Genomic DNA, 13,629 nt, shown 5'->3' on the forward strand with positions numbered 1-13,629 from the left:
AACTCGGAGACAGTGCAGAAGACGGACAAATAAAAAGAGAATCTCCAAGGCAACGGAGAGGAGTGCTATTTGGGCGGGATGCGGGGGTGGTGAAGTGGGGACCGTAGCAACACAGGGGATGGATTCCTAACCGGTCCTTTCAGGGCGTTTGGGAACTTTCCAAGAAATAATAAGCTGAGAGCTGGGGGATGAGCACAAGTCAGAGAGGAGAAGGAGGCCGAGAGAATTCCAGGCGGTGAGAAGGGGTAGGGCAGGGCTTGGAAGACAGGACAGAACACACATGTTCGTTAGAGGCGCTGCAAAGTGCAGCCCACCTGTCACCTGGGACGGAATATGTCGGGGATATTTCAAAGCACCATCACAGCAAGTTTTGTTACAGGAGAAAAGGATGTAAGTCAGCTAATAAATAGGCTATAACCAGGTTTTCGTTTTGCTCTGTTTTGATTTTTTTTTTATTGCAGGACTTCTCAGAGCCTTTAGAATTCTTCTAGATGCTCATGCCCATCAGGAAATCCTCCAATGGACTTTTTTCCCAAGAAATATTTAGCGTGCTCCATGGAGCCCTTAGTGGGCAGTGCTACCTCGGTAGAGGCACCTGGCTGAAGCTCCGTGGACAAAACAGGGCTGAGAAAGTGGTCTCTGGAGATCGGAAGACCCAGGTTTTTTGACTGATTCTATGAACAAATTGTTCACTGTTTCTAGCTTTGTTTCCCTCATTGGTTAAAAAAAACCAATACAAATAATAGTTCCAAAAATAATAGTTGTCAACAGTGGTTGCCCCTGGGGGCTGGGGATGGACTGGCAAGGGGCTTGATGGAATTTTCTGGGTTGACAATAACGTTCTGTATTACTCAGGTGGATGCAATTATCAAATTCCACCCGTGGTGCCCTTGAGATGTGCACGTTGTACTGTAAGTAAATCTTACCTCAGAAAAGTTAAACATGTATTGCACTTTAACGATTTTCATGCCACGTTATTTAAGAGTGAAAAATACCCTGGCATCTGCAACTTACTTTTAAATGAGTAAAAGTTAAATGGGTTGGTAGATGGATAATTCTGTGATAAAGCAAATGCCGCTAAAAGGGAGCAGATAGAGCCTCTACGTGGTAGGAATTTGGGTGTACACTGGGTCACTCTGTCGAATTTTTTGGTAATTTTTTGCATAATAAAATGTTGGTGAAAAGGAATAGTAACTATTTCTCAGGCCAAAATTTCAGTACTTAGCACAGTGTCCAGAACAGAATAAGTTGGTGATGATTGTTATTATTAATGGTAAGTAGATAGTGACAAAACGGAGGCGGACAGAGCCTTTGGCTTCGGCAGTAATTCAGAGAAATTAAACCAGGGCCTAAAATAGAGTAGTTGCCGTGAGAATGAAGGTGGTGGAAACATTTCCAAGGTGCAGCTGCTAACACTTGGTGGCCAGTGGGTAACTGGTGTTGAGAGAAGGGGAAGAGGCTGGGATGCTGCTGCAGCTTCTGGTCTTGGCAATGGACAGATGCTGGTAGCTTTCAGAGATAACCATCCTCTCCAGATGGAGGATAGCTGGCTCTAGAATGTCCTGGGACTCCAGGCAGTTTTGTTGCCAAGGAGCCGCCGCAGCCCTGACCCTTTGACAAGTCTTATCTTCCCCCCTTCCAAAGAACAGTTCAACATATGTCAAGCTTTGTTTCCACCCATGAAGGGAAAATCTTAAGGCTTCAAGACCCTCCCTCAGGAAGATGCTTCAAGGGACACTCTTTAAAGTACTTTGCAGATTTCTCTGGAAATGACACCCTTCGTGGTCCTGGTGTCTGCAGGTTGTTAAGAAAGTGGTAGCTCCCGGGAGGGGAGTGGCCGCTCAGAGAGCAGGCTGCATCCTTCCGCGGGCTGGAGTGCAGTTCCTGCAGCCCTGAGAGCTGATGCTTGCTGGGCAGTGCTTGTACCAGCGCTCGGGGCAGGGCCGGCACTCAGATCAGCGTTGCCATCAAAACCGTGACCCACAGGTGGTAGAATGATGCTTCCCAGTACAACTACTTTTTCTAGACAAGGAAGTGCTGAACATTGAGAGTTATTGTTTTCATTATTCAGCGCTCTTCCCAAGCAAGGGTTCTGCCCTTCATAAAAACTTTCTTGTTTTTTGATTTTCCATAGGCCTTGCGTTGGGGATTGAAAATGTACCATTTGTTTCGGTGTTCAAAGAAAACATTTTAATAGTCAAGCTTATGCCACAGATGAGAGTTCGTGGTTCCAGGCCAGGGATTGTACCAGCTGCAGGGCTGGGCTCGGCCTTCTCCACAGCGATGCTGCTGGAAGTATTGTGCACACATGGGACCGGTGCCGGCTCAAAAACTAGTACCGGGCTGCTGTGAGTAAGTAGAAGTTGAGAGTGAGAATTTAGAAGGTTTCAGAGCAGTTTTACGTGGCATGACATCCAGTGCATGACCAGGGGACACGTCCATCTGGCATGTCTATAGGATCCTACAGAGGCTCAGGAGTCCTCTCAGTCTCTCTGACCTTACCATTCTCCTTCTTCACGGACACAGCTGAGCCAGCAATGGAAGCCTGTTTTCCAGGCCCCAGAGCACCAAGAGCGCCACCAAGTCTATCCACTACCCCCGAGGACATTGCCTCTGCTCTGCTGGCAGAGAGTCCTGCTTCTGAATACAACCTGTGTGGTACCAAACCCCATCCCTGTGATTCTTCATGTATCAGTTAGCTTCTGCTGCGTAAGAAATCATCCCAACTCAGTGGCTTAAAATGACACATTATTGGTTTTCACGATGCTGAGAGCTGGCTGGGTTTTGTTTGGCATCCCTTCTGGTCTGGGCCAGCATCAGCTGTTCTTTCCTGGGGTGGCTTACATGTCTGAGGCCTTTGCTGTGTTGGCCGGGATGGTTGAGCTCATGCTCCGTATGGTCTCTCGATATCCTGCAGGCCTCCCTGGGCTTATTGGGATGATGGGGAACAGTGCCCAGCAGCAGGAGAGTAACCCCCAATGGGCAAGTGGGGGTTAAGCCTCTGCTGATGTCATCCTGCTAATGTCCCATTGGCCAAAGCAGGTCATGTGGTCAGCTCCGGATTCAAACAGTGGAGAAACAGACTGTACCTCTTCATGGAGGGAACAAAAGCTACATTGCAGAGAGGCGGGCATACAGGGACGGGAAGATTTCCTGGCTATTTTTGCATCTAATCAAGATTGAAGAGACCAAGTGACATTGTTTGCTCCTGGCCCATAGTAACTGCTCACTAAAGAGCTACTGAATGAATATGTTTACTTTTTTTTTTTTGCGGTACGCGGGCTTCTCACTGTTGTGGCCTCTCCCGTTGCGGAGCACAGGCTCTGGACGCGCAGGCTCAGCGGCCATGGCTAACGGGCCCAGCCGCTCCGCGGCACATGGGATTCTCCCAGACCGGGGCACGAACCTGCGTCCCCTGCATCGGCAGGCGGACTCTCAACCACGGCGCCACCAGGGAAGCCGTGAATGAATATGTTTTTAAGAGACCTTCAGTTTTCCTCCTCTTCACATATTTGAGGTTAAGATGTTCAAAGTACACTGCTCCCAGAGTCTGGTTCTGACTGTCGATGGCCTTGGATGCCAAAAACGCTTAGTCATCTGTTTACTCTGTCATCATGGAAGAAGCCAGTAAAGTCCAGTGACCTTAGTAAGAGGAACTGTATGGCTTTTGTTTCCCATATAGAAGCAACCACTGGTGTAGACTGGGAACTCGATCTTCATTCATTGTGTGGTTGTTAAGACAACACCAACTGGTTTCAGCTATTCACGCAGGTATTCACACATAACATTGTGCATAAAGAATAGGGAGTAGGGATTAGCTGGTGAAATTGTTGGGCGAAAAATGGCTCCATCAGGCAGATATCTGGAGAAAACTCTAATTCGAAAAGATACACGCACCCCAATGTTCATAGCAGCACTATTCACAATAGACAAGACGTGGAAGCAAGCTAAGTGTCCATCAACAGATGAACGGATAAAGAAGATGTGGTGCATATATACAATGGAATACTACTCAGCCATAAAAAGGAATGAAATAGTGCCACTTGCAGCAACATGGATGGACCTAGAGATCGTCATACTAAATGAAGTAAGTCAGACAGAGAAAGACAAATATCATAGGATATCACTTATATGTGGAATCTAAAAAAATGATACAAATGAACTTATTTACAAAACAAATAGACCCACAGACATAGAAAACAAACTTATAGTTCCCAAAGGGGAAAACATGGTGGGGGGAGGATAAATTAGCAATTTGGGATTAACAGATATGCACTGCTATATATAAAATAGATAAACAACAAGGACCTACTGTATAGCACACGGAACTATACTCAATATTTTGTAATAACCTAGAAAGGAAAAGAAATCTGAAAAAGATTTTTCAGAATCACTGTGCTGCACACCTCAAACTAACACAGCATTGTAAATCAACTATACCTCAATTTAACAAAACAGAAGGGCTTCCCTGGTGGCGCAGTGGTTGAGAGTCCACCTGCCAATGCAGGGGACACGGGTTCGTGCCCTGGTCCGGGAAGATCCCACATGCCACAGAGCGGCTGGGCCCGTGAGCCATGGCCGCTGAGCCTGCACGTCTGGAGCCTGTGCTCCGCAAAGGGAGAGGCCACAGCAGTGAGAGGCCCGCATACAGCAAAAAAATAAAAAATAAAAATAAAAAAACAGAAAAAAATGAATAGAGAAACTTGAGCTTGCAGAAAAAGTTTTCTTGCCTTTTCTAATAAACCTCACGTTTCCAGAAAAAAAAAAAATAAGGAAAACGGCCCCAGCAGTCATCTGAGTGGACGCACACCCACTGGCGTGCAGCGAGTGGGGCTCTGGTGCCACCAGGCTTACGGACAGGTTCATGGACCAGGTTCTTCCTTTACATAGCTCCATAGCTAAGTGGTCCAGGCATCCAGCCCCATAACAGGTCTTTTCCCTCAGCTGGATCGAGTGAAGCTTCTTTGTCAGGTCTTCCATTTGGGGGCCCATCACTGGCAACCCATGCCAACCACTCTCACCCTAGATTCTCTGGAAGAAGCTCTTCAGCTGGGTCATTTGAGGAAGCTGGGGTGTTCTGCATGATGATACGACCAGGATGCTTCTGCTTCTCTGGAGGATTTCCTGCCCTCCCCTGCAGCCTGCATCCTACGGCCATCGCTGGGTTTCTGTGCACCAGCTCCAATATTCCTCCACGCATCACCTCTCTCTATACGTTGGGGTGCGTCAGAGGGGCCTGGGGCTGATCTAGGAAAAAACGATATGATCACAGGAAGCTGTAACACACAGCAAGCTTCATTAGGCTCTTGGACAGGGTTGCATGAGAGACAAGGTCTGTCACAGCATGAGACCCTGCATAGGGACCACCATCCAGAAAGGGAAGAAGAAAGGAACTCCTCAGGAGGGGGGGTGTCCCATTGAGGCTGCCCAGCTGCCCGGTGGGGCGTCTCTGGGTCAGAGGACTGAAGGACCGAAGCAGTTTGGGGGTCTTACAACCACAAGGCTCTCATCAGTAGCCTGCAGATGTGAGGTGAGGTTTCATGGGGTATGCAAAGCAGGCAGCTTCTAAATAACTAAAACTTTACTCATTCCGGCTATTTTAAACTGATTGGCTGTGTAAAAACTGGCGTTAGATGCCAGCAAGCCTTCAGGTAATGGGTCTCAGCTTATGCTCAAGATATAAACCACTGAGGGGCCAATACCCAGAGGCCATCTTCGGATCACTCCTATAACCCCATAACTGGGTTCTGGGGTGTTCTTCTGAAGGCCAGGATGAGACCACCCCGAGTTAAGATGCTGTGGTCCCCCTAAAAGGAGAATAAACGTATGACAGGGGAGAGCCTGAGTGGCGACTGGGAACCACGTTGCTCCGATGACCTCAGACCATATCCAGCTGATTCCTTACTCAGGATCACAGCCCCTGTGGAAGCTGTCTCTTCCCTGCTGGGGGGAGGTTAGCTGGCCTGCGGGCCTTAGCCGATGCCTGCTACCTACACATCGCCTCTTCATTTCCTGATGTGACTGGAGCCAGTCTGAGGAAATGCCGTCTCTTCCATTTGTCTCCACTGATTGAGGCTAGAACGTCAGGGCCGGGGAGGGTCACGTGGCCCAGTGTTTCCAGTAGTGAGCTCCAGGGAATCTAAGTCTCGGGAAGAAATCTGGGAACAAACGTTCCCTGGTACCATACATTTAGAAAACGCTTCATCACCTAGTTCCCTCCTAGGGATTCCCAAGACACGATTGTAAGTTCAAGGATCCAAGACTATAGAGGAGTGAGTATGTCAGGTAGAGCATCCTTTGGGGAGACTCTTGAAGATATTCACTTGGGAGGAAAATTCAAAACGGCCCTGAGGTCTTCCAAGGATTTAGGAACTACAAGGTACTGAAATTCAGATATTAAGGCTATTTTGAGTTCATTATGGTTGCACGGCATAAAGGACAGATGAGGCGAGAGAGAGAGAGAGAGAGAGAGAGAGAGAGAGAGAGAGAGAGAGAGAGAGAGGGAGGGAGAGAGAGAGGGAGAGAGAGAGAGAGGGAGAGGGAGGGAGGGAGGGAGAGAGAGGGAGGGAGGGAGGGAGGGAGGGAGGGAGAGGTTCTGAGAAATAAGCTAGTAAGACAAGGGGGTCAGTTTAATGCCCTTGGTCGAATGAACCACAGTTTTCATCTGAACCATGTCTGACCTTGCTTTTGCTGAGGGTTGCAGGGAATCTCAGATTCAAAGTCACATACTAAACTAAAGAACTGTTGGCTTATTCAGGGTTCCTAAAGAACAACCAGAGTCCAGGCCACTCCCCCGCTTTTTCTCTGAGTCTCCTGATGTATTTAAACACGAACGACATAAGGTTGCCAAACTCACGGTCCATGTAAATGCTTACATTTGACCATCAACATCGTAAGATACACATCGTATTTCATTTGTAATTCAGCGGTGTCCTACCACCTCCGTGCCTGGGTGTGTGAGTCCCATCTGGAGACAGCACAAAAGATGACGCGAGGCCTGGCCTGAGGCCCTGCTGACCCCTCCCTGGGGTGGGCCAAGTGCAAATTCCTCCACTGACACCAGAAAAGTCAGAGGCTCATCATGACGGAGGCACGAGGCTAAGATCTGTGATTATTAATCATGAATAACCCTGTGATATGTTCCGTTGCATGCAACCTTATTTTTCCCATTTTATGTTACAAGTTGGAAACACAGACGTTAGCTGTCATTCTCCAAGATTTGCAGTCTTTCATTTTTGTTGCTGTGGAACCTGGGATGAGTCTAAGATGGTACATTTGATGGAATTTAGTGACGTACGGTCCAAGTTTACACTTGGGCTCCACCATCTGCCAGCTCTGTGCCCTTGGGCACTCGGTTAGCCTTGTGGGGCTGCAGGGGTCACAGCGGTCCACCCACCCTGGGATTTTTGTAGGTATTAAATGCGAGGTTATAGCACAGCACCTGGGGAGTGCCGATCAATTATAGGGATGGTATTTTGTAACTCCCCCTCCAACCACGCGTTGTTGACTTTTCCTCATTTCATTAAATCATCTTCCTCAACGTTATGTTTAATATCTACACAGCTTTTCATCCGAGGACTGTACCGACTTTTGTCCAGTCCCTCCCCTATTGTTCGAGGTTTAGGATGTTCATGTTTTCCTTCGTTATAAAAGTGCTGAAACATATAGCTGCATTTTTTTGTTTAGCACATCCACATTTCTAGCATTTTAATTTCTGGATCAGAATTCTGAGGTAATTGCCGCATGAAGCCCAGGCCTTATCACCCACGTCCCCTGGAGAGAAATTTCCTACTCTTTAACAATGAAGAGTAAAAATACTTGAAGCTTTGCCCAGTCCTGCCTTGAACCTCTGCAAAGGTTTTGACCTCGATCTGTGAACATCCTTGGCTTCCGCTGAGGTTTCACGCTGGGTAAATGGTTTGAGGAGTCGTGAGGAGGAAAACTTCTGCTCTCAAGTTCACTTGAAGTGCAACCTCGTTCCTCCAGCTCAGAGGCGCTCATGGGACAGAAGCAAGCATTGTGGAGGCAACGAGGCTTCGCGGGTGTGCCCCCCCGCCCCCCCAGGTCCCCTGCGGGATGGTCTGCGTGCACCCTTTCTTTAAAAAAAAATTTTTATTGGAGTCTAGTTAACTTACAATACTGTGTTAGTTTCAGGTGTACTTTTTTGGTTTTGTTTTGCTTTTTTTGTGTTTTGCTGGTGATGAATGCCCCACAGCCTGAATCAAGCATTCCCTCGGCTTTTAGTGGACTTCCCTGTCCGCCTCCCTCAACAACTACCAACATTGGCATTGTCGCACCTGGTCTCCACAGGGCTTGGAAAGTCCATCCACGCCTCTCCTAGCCCATCATCCTTATGTGGCAAGATTGTCCCCTTCCCCACCTCCGGGAGCCTCTCCCCACCCAGAGCAGAAAAATGTCCCTAGGAGTAAAAGTTTTTAGGAAATCTTCAGAGTTTTCAATCCCAGGTACAAATCCATCCAGACCCTCTCTTGCTTGAGTTGCTTCTGCATCCTGGCTCTGCCAGCTCGTGAGATGTCAGAGAAAAGACTGCCTTCCCCCCTCCGCTTGCATCTATGGAATCTGGCCTTCCTAAGCAACAGTGCGTTTGGGAACAAAGAATTCTTTGTATTTTGTATCATGCCATTGGTTCCACGTGATCAGTCTGTGCTTTCTCTCTCCCACAGGTGACGGAGCTAAAGGCACAGTTTATCCCATGATACATTGTATATTTGTGTAACTTAGGGAACAGCCTTGGGCCAACCAGAGTTTGTGTCGCATAGGCTGCTTTCCACCTGCTTCTCTGTTGCTCATTGAGAACGTCTTCCAGGGACTTGGAGATGACATAGTTTCAGACACATCCAGTTCTAGCGGGATCTGCTCACGGAAGTCACACCGGCTTCGTTCCTTCCTCTCTCCTCCCCCCTCCCCTTCCTTCCTTCCCTCTGCTCTGCTTTCTTTCCCCTCCTTTGCTAGCTCTCTTAATAATAAGCTGCTCAGAAGAGTCTGGATGGGGCAGTAGCCGGCCTTTGGAGGACCCTTTCAGTCCAGCTGAGTCCGGGCCTCGCCAGGAACGCCCACACAGGCTGCTGGCTGCCATGAAACAGGAAAGTCCTCCCTGGTCGAGTAAAACACTCCCCAGATATTGACCGAGCGCCTGGTGAGGGGCCGATGCTCCAACAACAACTTCATCCACTGGACAAATGCCCAGTTGAGACTCACCTCTGTTTTTCCTTTGGGAAATCTGCATAATGGAAAAAAAAAATCACAGGTTTGGAAATCGGAGGAGCTGGTTGCAAGTCCCAGCCCCAGCAGGTACTCGCTGGCCCCTGGAGGAAACACTGTCAATTCTCCAAGCCTCAGTTTCCAGCTAGAAAAACGGTCATGATTCCCCTTCAGGTAAGAGACTATATGAAACCGCATTTTCACCACCGTAAGTGCAGAAAATAAGGGCTGCCTCTCACTTTCAGAATCTGCTCGGATTCTCCTCCCCGTAGAGAACAGTGATGGTCTTCTGAAATCAAACTGTCAGCCACGTGCTAATTCCACCCGGTGACACCTCCGAGGCAGGGTAAGTCAGGGCGCTGGAAAGGGGGACGCACAGGACTGGGGCAGTTGGTGGAGGCTTTAGGACATTCTCTTCCTTTTTTAATGAGAAAAGAAACCTGGGTGTGTAAATGGATAAAGCGTGTCAGTATCTTTGGTGAGAAAAGGGAATTAGATTATATAACGTCTATGGAAGCGCCACGGAAAAGGTACCGATGTGCTATGAGCGTCGGACGCCCATAAGAGACTCCAAACAGCACTGGGTACCGAGCATGGGCTCTGCTGCCACGTGCCTGGTTTGAATGTGGCCTCTGCCATTTCTTCACGGGGTGTCTTGAGAAAATCACTCAGTGTCTTACTGTGTCTTGGTTTCCCCGTTGTAAAAAAGAGGCTGATGGGGTGCTTGTTTCCAAAGACTGCTGTAAAGATAAAATGATCTGATTCACACAAAATGTTCAGAATGATGCCGCACACGCAGGAAGCACCAGGCAAATAGGAGCTATTCTTGTTGTTATTACGTTGGTGAGTGACTTGTGGATGACTTATCTCTAGTGAGCTGAGGTAGCACAGTGCAACCAGTCGGGACGAGCTAGTCTGATGTGTCTTCACTTTCTTTCCTCAGGGAGTTTGCCCAGTTCTCATTTTCCCTAGCTAGAAGATGGGAGGAGATAATTTAATAATAATAATAATAAATGGGGTCTGGTGACTATTCTATTAATTATCATGGCAAGTAGCCCAGCGGATACTCTCCGTGGTCCTCAGGATACGTTGCTCAACACAGATGCCTGGAGTGGGGTCCCATCTGGCTGAAGAGGGGCCTCCAGAAGCGGGAGAGAGGTCTCGGCAGGCCTTTTCCTCGGCTGACCGTGGGGAGGCAGAGACGCTGGCCCAGGTTGGTGGGACAGCGTGTTGCGACCCACGAAGGGGCCAGCAGAGCATGGCGGTGACCGGCTCCCACGCCTCGAAGCCTCCAGAAGCGTGTCAAACAGGTCACAGCCAAAGCCAGCGGGCCCTCAGGGCCTGGCTGCAGGAGGCCACGTGGAAGGAGGCACAGGGCTGGGAGAGCAGGTCCCGGCTGCGGAGCTCATGCCAGGATGGCGGGCTGATGAGACTGGCTCAATCCAGCCAGAAGCAAGGTCCATTCCCCACAGCCCACCCTACCCGAGCTTCCTTCCTCTGAATCCTTAGGGCTTGGGGCAGGAAGATCTTCTCAGACGTCTCCAGGCTGAGTCCTGGCCTGAGGGGCAGTGGCCTCTGTCATGCAGGCCTCAGAGTCGGATCATGGGGGCACCCAGGAAGAGGGCTGTCTGGGGAGGCCGGGAAATCATGCTTATCGGTCCCCATCAGCACCGTGGATTGTGGGAATCTCCTCTGTCTGTGTCTGTCTCACACGCACGCACGCGCACACACACACACACACACACCCCAAATATACACACACGCCCCTGCTTTGCCTGGCAAGACTCTGAACACAGCGTGTGTAACACTGCAGCCCACACTAGGACTTACCTCGATTTGGGTTCCACAAGAGAAGGCGGCTGGAAGGCAACCGGGGACCGCCTGACACCCTATGACAAGCTGGCTGGATGCTGGAACATCCGGGGTCGTTAGAAATGACCCACACCTGAGCCCCCTCCCAGGCCACCGCGTCCACGGCTCTGGGCCCGGGCGAGGATATTCCCAGGCTCTCGGGGGATTCTGAGGAACAGCTGAGGGTGAGATCTGAGATATGAAAAGAGGCTAAATGGTTTCACTGGGCCTGGAAAGATGCTGGCTGGGGGTAGGACGGGGGAAGGCCAGCAGGCCACCTCCTGACTGCGGAGGCCAACAGAACGCAAAGCGTCTGTGGCAGAGAGGGACGTCGCCGCATGCATGGGCGCTCCAGATGGGGGACCCTCGACATAAGGTGGGGAGAAACTGCCAGAAATCCAGGAAACTCATTCAGTGAAACCAAGTCCCCTTGTCTTGAAGCTTCCACCCAGGAGGACTTGCTAGAGATGGAGGATGCTTTCCGAGCTCGAAGGGGGACAAGTTGCAGAGAGCCCGAGGAACACCTGCTTTCATTTCTCTACCTCTCCGCAGCAGCTCTTCAATTGTCCTTCCAGCCTGTCCTGCCCCACAGGTTAGAATGTTCTCAACAGAGCTTTGCTTATTTGAATTATCTCATGAAGGTCAACATTTAATCACGACTCGATTGAAGGCCCATGGAAGACAGAGCTGAAAGAACCCATTTCTTGGAGCTGTGTTCCAGTACCCGCCCATGTGGTAGAGCACAGAGGGGTCTAGACAGACAGGGCAGGTAGCAGGGCCCTTCTGCTGTTGGGGGCTGGGACCGTGGACGTGATTTGGTTCCCTGCAGAGATGCTGTGAAGAGATGACCTGTGCAATGTCTGAGCCCCTTAAAATTATGTTGTTGATAAAGGAAGGAACCTACCTGCACACACGTGTTGTACACACGGTGTATTTCATCTTTGCAGACTCCACTGGGAGGGGAGGGGGATGGGACCGAGGACTGGGGGACCTCTTTGTTCTCACACAGGCTGCCACTTGCGGTGAGAACGGGCACACCCAGAGCTCCTCTCCTGGCCGAGTCCAGGCTCTCCACACCCCCCAGGGCCTCTTGGGATCATTGTGTTTACTCTCAAATACGCAAAGCTGGGCGCTGTCTCTTTAAATAGTAGAGGCTGAGAGGCTCTCAGGCCACCATGACATATCCCAGCATTGGACCAGCCCCTGAATAAACTGGGTGGACGCCCGGTCTGGCTTCAGTTACAGGGAGCACCACCAGGGCACATCTCGAGAAGCCTGGCTGGAAGCAGCGGGGCTAGATCTGCCAGCTGCCGGTCTTTCCACCGCCCTGTTCCGGGGGGGCCTCGCCTGGGCCTCCGTCACGTTTGACTGCAAAGAAAGCCGCGGGGAGGAAGGGGTTACACCGTTTGGCCTGGTGAGTTGTCTTGGCAAACTCTGCCTCTGGATGGTGTGTGCTTATGCTTTGCAGAGAGCTGCCCAGCCCCGCGTCCTGCCAACCACAAATGGAAAGCGTTGCAGGGGAGGTGGCACGTGTGTGTTGGAATTCACCGGAGAGTCAGAGGATTTCTAAAATCCTTGGTTAAGAGCTGGATATATACTCTGGCTGGGGAGGCGAGAAGGACCCTCTAGGAGCATCTAGAAACCTCAGTGTACCCACAGTGGAAGGGAGAAAGGGGACCAGATGCGCCTTCCCTGATGGGAAACAGCTCTGCACACACAGCTGACAGGTGGCCTTGGATTGGTAAGCAGGTTAGGGAGAAACCTAACCTCTGCTCCACCTGTAGCGGAGCCCTGGCTGGGCTCTGGGTGTGGCCGAGCTGGTGACACCAGCCACACTGGGTGGTATCCTGTCTTCCACCCCTCGGGGCTGAGTAGGCGGGACGCAGGCGAGGGGCAGTGAGGTGACCGCCAGGGACGGGTGGGTTCAGGTGTCCCACAGTGTGGCGTGACCTGGTTATTGATAAAAACATTGGATTCAAAAGAAAGGAAGAGATGAGCTATATCTGACCACGTGTGCACTTTTCTAAATGTATATACTTCATTTAAAAGTTTAGTTGGAACAAAAGAAAGGAAGGGAAAGAAACTCCTGAGTTAAATATGCTAATATTTATAAAGTGCTTAGAATAGTCCCGGGTACCTGGTGACCATGTGAACATTGGTTAGATAAATAAAAATGTCTGAATGGCATATGAAGAGGGGCAATAATTCCCAGGGCAAACCCGGCCTAGACCATGACCCAGGAGGCGAGAGGTCACTCCCATTGGTAGGTAGAAGGTAGTCCTTCTACCTACATATGTGCTTTCAATCTATGGGACTGATAAGCAATTTTAGTTTAGGGGGTCAGGCTTTCCTTAAAAGGTTGCTGTGAGGATTAAATGTGAAATAATAATTAATAATAATAATAATAGTGACAATTTACTGGGTACTGATCCTTTATTCTTTTCCAGACGCTATGCTAATTGCTTCACACACTCTTTTAATCAACACCATAACCCTTTAAAATGGCCATTCTCAGTCCTGTTTCCAGATGAGAAAATCGAAGCACCCCAAACTTCA

General features: G+C 49.7%; 1 protein-coding gene across 3 annotated transcripts in view; it reads left to right on the forward strand.

Annotated features, from left to right (window-relative positions):
• The first annotated feature begins 12,331 nt into the window (after positions 1-12,331).
• PMP22 (peripheral myelin protein 22) overlaps positions 12,332-13,629 on the forward strand; it is a 28,240-nt gene continuing 26,942 nt past the window's right edge. For all 3 annotated transcript variants that reach the window (XM_082678691.1, XM_082678692.1, XM_082678693.1), the window contains exon 1: positions 12,332-12,487. The gene's annotated coding sequence lies outside the window, so the exon portion shown is untranslated. The remainder of the gene's footprint in view (positions 12,488-13,629) is intronic.

The sequence above is a fragment of the Grampus griseus genome (genome assembly GCF_964374135.1).
Source record: "Grampus griseus genome assembly, chromosome: 20".
Taxonomy (NCBI): Eukaryota; Metazoa; Chordata; class Mammalia; order Artiodactyla; family Delphinidae; genus Grampus; species Grampus griseus.